This window comes from Pteronotus mesoamericanus, unplaced genomic scaffold (assembly GCF_021234165.1).
Source record: "Pteronotus mesoamericanus isolate MK-2021 breed Mesoamerican mustached bat unplaced genomic scaffold, CSHL_Meso_final contig_50, whole genome shotgun sequence".
Taxonomy (NCBI): Eukaryota; Metazoa; Chordata; class Mammalia; order Chiroptera; family Mormoopidae; genus Pteronotus; species Pteronotus mesoamericanus.
This window is the reverse complement of record NW_026555186.1, coordinates 31,682,759-31,688,614: the sequence shown is the minus strand read 5'-3', so window position 1 is coordinate 31,688,614 and position 5,856 is coordinate 31,682,759. Positions and strand designations below refer to the sequence as shown.

The following is a 5,856-nucleotide window of genomic DNA, read 5'->3' as shown; positions in this document are numbered from 1 at the left end:
AGGATTGAACCCACAATCCTTTGGTTACAGGATGACACTCCAACCAACTGTGCCATACTGGCCAGAGCTCCAACCCAGGGTTTAAATCATTAAACTGAGAGAAAATCTTTAGCACTCAAAAAAAGAAGGAAAAAAAAAAGATATTACCTCACACTTGTCAGAATGGCTATCAACAAATGCACAAATGACAAGTGTTTACAAGGATGTAGAGAAAAGGGAATCCTTGTGGACTGTTGGTGGGAATACAGATTGGTGTAGCCACTGTGGAAAACAGTATGGAGTTACCTTTAAAAAATTAAAAATGAAACTGCCTTTTGATCCAGTGATCCCACTTCTGGTGATTTATCCAAAGAAACCCAAAACACTAATTTGAAAGAATATGTGCGCCCCTATGTTCACTGCAGTTATTTACAATAGAAAAGATATAGAAGCTACCCAAGTGCCCATCATTAGATGAGTGAATTAAAAAAAGAGGTGATACATAGCTATAATGGAATATTACTTGGCCATAAAAATGAATGTAATCTTACCAATTGTGACAGTGTGGATGGACTTAGAGGGTATTATGCTAAGTAAAATTAGTCAGAAAAAGACAAATACCATATGATTTTACTTTTATGTGGAATCTAAAGAGCAAAATAAATGAACAAAATTAAAACAGACTCATAGACATAGAGAGAACTGGTGGCTGCCAGAGTGGAGGGGAGTTGGAAAATGGAAGAAAGAGGTGAAGGGACTAAGAAGTACAGATTGGTAAGTCCCAAACAGTCACGGGGATGTAAAGTACAGCATAGCGAATATAATATTGTGATAACTAAGTGTGGTGCCAGGTGGGTCCTAGAACTATTGAGAGGACCACTATGTAAAGTATGCAATTGTCTAACTACTAAGCTGTCCACCTGAAACCAATACAAAATAATATTGAAAGTAAACTATAATTAAAAAATAAAAAATAAAAAATAAAAAAATAAACCACTATGGCAGTTCCTCAAAAAAATTAGAAACAGAATTACTGTATTATTCAGTAACTGCATCCCTGGGTACACACCTAAAAGAACTGAAACCAGGGTCAGAGGTATTTCCACGTTCATAGAAGCCTTATGCACCATAGACAAAAAGTCAAAGCAACTCAAGTGTCTATCGAGGAATGAATGGATTAACAAAAAGGTATATATATGTGCAATTGCATATTATTCAGCCTAAAAAGGAAAATTCTAACAAATGCTACAATATGGATGAATCTTGAAGACGTAAAGTGAAGAAGTGAAATGAAATAAGCTAGTCACAGGGAGACAAATGCTTTACCTAAGATAGTCAAATCCACAGATCCTGAAAATAAAAGGAAGGTTAACTGGCTGATGGGAGAGGAAAATGGAGCGTTGTTTAATGCATATAGAGTTTCAGTTTTGTAAGATGAGAAAAGTTCTGGGGATTGGTTGCATAACATGGTGAATACACTTAACACTTTTAAAACTGTATACTTAAAATGGTTAAGACAGTAAGTTAATGTTATATGTATTTTACCACAACTTTTTAAAAATCTGAACTCTCACCCTGGCTGGTGTGGCTCAGTGGATTGAGCGCTGGTCTGAGAACTGAAAGGTCGCCTGTTTGATTCTCCGTCAGGGCACATGCCTGGGTTGTGGACTGTGCCCGGTTGGAGGCGTATAAGAGGCAGCCAATCAATGTTTCCCTTGCACAGTGTCAGTATTTCTCTCCTTCTCTTTCTCCCTCCCTTTCCCTCTCTCTAAAAGTAAATAAATAAAATCTTTAAAAAAATAAAAATAAAAGGAATATCTGGAGATCATCAACAAATTGATACTTGCATTGCCAGACAATTCATTTTTGTACTGACTTCAGAATAAATTTTCCTCTGCCATTTGTTTAATTTAAGAGTATCCGGACAGTCAAGCTATTAAATATCTGTCAGGATGTGAGTGAATCAGGATATTCTCCACACTTTATAGCCCAAACAAATCCAGACATAAATTATATGCTAAGGCCATCAACAAACACTGAATCATATTTGGGCTGATTAAAACAATCTCCTTGTTCTTGCTGATTGATTGCTAAAAAAAAATGCTATAAATTTAAAATTATAAATTCACATTATAGAACAGCTCATCATAAAATTTTGTTTGGGGAAAAAGCAAACAGTCCCATGGCTAAAAATACATGGGAAGTCCTTCTTTTAGATGAACTATTAGAATGTGTGTAAGATAAGAAAAAAAAAAGGAAAGTCTATGTTATAGGTAGAAATTTTTCACTGGGAAAAAAAAGCGTGGAAATGAATACTAATAGGAAAATAAGAATTGATAGGATGGATAAAGATAAGAATTTAATAAAGCTTACAGACCATGTAGCACAAATGTCTACAGGTACAGCTGAAGTATAGACTCCTTTGTTTTTAAATCTGTTCTGTTCAGATTCTAGTTCCCACTACAAGACATTTATCTATTAGCGGGAGAAAATATAGCCTCATGGAAAATAACTATTGATTAGCTAATCCAGAATGTATGACTAGCTGAGGAAAACAATTTAACTACCATAGAGAGATGATTTGGAGAAAAAAATTTATTTCCTAATATGTATTATTTTATCACATTAGAGATATATAAAACATCTTTGAAGCCTCAATAAAAACATTCGTCAATGTCTGTAATTTAATATCAGACTAAAATTTAACATGTTTAGTAGTAATCGTTCAGAATTGAACCAAGAAAATACAACATGATATATTCATCCTTCATTCCTACAATATCTTTTTAAAAAGTCTATGAACTAGGTTTATGATTTCCCCAGTGGCATGGAAAATTAAAAGTTTAAGATTATTCTTTACTTATTTGTGGTCAAGAGGTAGTGTTTTTTAAGAGCTAGGCAAGCGGAGGGGGCAGGGAAATGAACCAAAATTACTGGACCGTGAAGCAAAACGACTTTATTATGTGGTTTAAACACCCTAGGACCTGCCTGTTTTATTTATCCTAAGAATAGAAATGTACTGCAGTCAGAACAGTAAAAGAGGAAGTACACAGCTTAAAATATGAATTGTAGTTATTTTTTCCTTACCTACAGAGAGGAATCCTGAGATTGGTCTGGTAATCAAAACTTACGACTTGAAATAAAACGCCAAATACACAGCCATCAGAAAAAGTGTTATTTGAGGTCCACCCATGTTGTCATAAATGGGAAAATTACATCATTTTTATGGCTGAATAATGTTTCATTGTATATGTATACTATATTTTCTGTTTCCATTCATCCATCTGTAGACACTTATGTTGTTTCTATCTATATCTTGGCTATTGTAAATAATGCTGCAGTGAACGTGGAGAAATGGGTTTTGCAAGAGCATGGGAGGTGATAGTAGCACAGACGCAACAACTCTTGGGAATTTTAAAAATGTTAAAATATTGTATTTTTCAGCGGAGGGAACTATATAATAAAAAATAGTTTAAAAATGATAGTGATATAAAAATTATTGTGTTAATGATATATTCCTTTAAGAGATGTAAAACTTTAGGTGGTTAGTTTTAGTAAAGTCCTTAGATCACTAAAAAAAAGTTTTTTTAAAATTAGACACCATAATTGACATCGGCCCTAAATTCTGACCAAAGATGTCAAAAACCATCTCTTTATGTTGGTATGTGTAAATTGAATTCATTTTAACTTCTATAGTATTACTTTTCATAAATATGGCCCAATTTAGTCATTCTTTGCTGATAAACATTAGGTTTATTTCTCATAATATTGTGATGTTGCAGAGAATATTATGTACTCTACTTTTGCTCATGTGCAAGAGTTTCTAGAGTATTTATAAGGAGAAGTAACATTGCTGGGATAAAAGTATATTTTATTTTTTTTCCTTAAAATTTTTTCTATGAAACATATCAAACACACAAAGGATACCATAAGATGCCTACATCTAATTTAAAGGATAATACTTAAAGTCAAACCAGGGTATCTACTACCCTGCTTAATGATGTTTGGATCATAAAAAATATTTTAAAAACTTAACATGAACAATAATGAAAGCATTATGTACAAACATTTGTAATCCATATCCAAAGCAGTATATACAAGGCCATTTATAGCTTTAATTACATTTTTAATAAAATGAGAAAAGTTAAAAATAAACAATAAGCATTCAACTCAAGAGACAGAAAAAGCACAACAAAACAACTAAAAAAATGGGAAATCAAGATAAGGGCAGAAATCATTGAAATAGAACACTAAAAATAATAAAGAAGATTAACAAACCCAAATCCAGTTTTTGGAAAAGATTAAAATGGCAGATCAAGTAAAAAGGAAAACATCCAAATAAACAAAGTAGGATGTTTCCCCCAGAAAAGTCTGAAGACCAGTAAACAGTATTTTTTCTTAATTTTTTTAAAGAATTAAATTTAAAAATCAAAACAGAATGTAAACACCAGCACCTAGCTCCCCATAAAAATGAACCTTCATAACAGACCAGTGTGAACCAAAATGCTGTATGCCTCCCTGTGAGAGAAGATTTAATTAAATACGGATTTATGGTTAGTGGTTTCCTCTGGAAAACTGTGTAACGGTTAGAAGAAAAAAACAGTCAACTGACTGTTTCACTTCTATTATAAATGTTTGAGGCCATTACTTATGCTATTTAAAACTTATGTTTTTAGCACTCTGACCAGCTGCTGAGATGATTGCTTCACTGGGGCAGTCTCTGCATATCATGGGGAGACAGACCTGCTGCCTTTGATTGGCCTCGGTCCTCATACCTCCAGAAAGAAACAGGATCTCGATAAGCTCTCAGAGCTGAAGTGCAAAACTTGGCAGATTATGAACCAGTTTGGCCCCTCAGCCCTAATCAACTTCTCCCATTTCTCATCCATAAACAGGAACCAGCCGACACCCCTCCACAAGGCTCCATGGCCAATAGCACTACAGAGGTTAAGATACCAGACACTCCTGGGTCAGGAGGGTATTTAACCCTGAAAACAAGCAGGTATTGACCAAGAAGAAATTACAAGACTTAGTAAGAGAAGCGGATCCTAATGAACAACTGGATGAAGATGTAGAGGAGATGCTGCTGCAGATTGCTGATGATTTTATAGAGTGTGGTGACAGCAGCCAGCCAGCTTGCTCGGCATCGCAAGTCCAGCACCTTGGAGCTGAAGAATGTCCAGCTGCACTAGTGGAATTTGTGGATCTCGGGATTTGGCTCTGAAGAAATCCAACCCTACAAAAAAACGTGCGCCACAGAAGCTCACAAACAAAGAATGGCATTGATCCGGAAAACAACCAAGAAATAACACATGGAAAGGTCAGGGAATGGACAACAATGTATTTAGAGATACTTGAGCTGAGACCTCAGCCATCTCATCCTTAGATTTTTTTTTTAATGCTTTACAGAGAAGTGCACATATATATTTTTTATGAACAGTGTAGCAATATTTATAATGATTGAGAGGATCTGCCAAAAGAATGAAGCCTCCTACCCCCACTTTGTCCCCTTTTCCCTGCCATCTCAAAGAGGAGCATGGTATCTTCTAGAGAAGGGGAAAAAAAAAACTTATGTTTTTAAAATGACTTTCTACATCAATTACATTTGCAGGAGAACATTTAAAAATAATAATAACAATGGCAATATGATTGTCACAGGTGGCACAGGTAACAAGGTTCTTGTTGATTGCAGACAAAAAATTAAACCCAACACACTGAGTTTATAGCAGAAAGCAAGAGAAAGCAGATTTATTAAGCCACACAGACCATGGGAGCAGGCCAACTCTGAGCAGAGCGGAGTGCAGCAGAGCAGAGCAGAGAGCTGAGCGAGAGCCTAACAGCTCTGACCTCAGGGGTTAGAGGGCTTTTATTCCTCTA

General features: G+C 35.1%; 1 pseudogene; it reads left to right on the top strand.

Moving 5' to 3' along the window:
• The first annotated feature begins 4,800 nt into the window (after positions 1–4,800).
• LOC129074454 (transcription initiation factor TFIID subunit 12-like) lies at positions 4,801–5,288 on the top strand (annotated as a pseudogene).
• Positions 5,289–5,856: the final 568 nt, after the last annotated feature.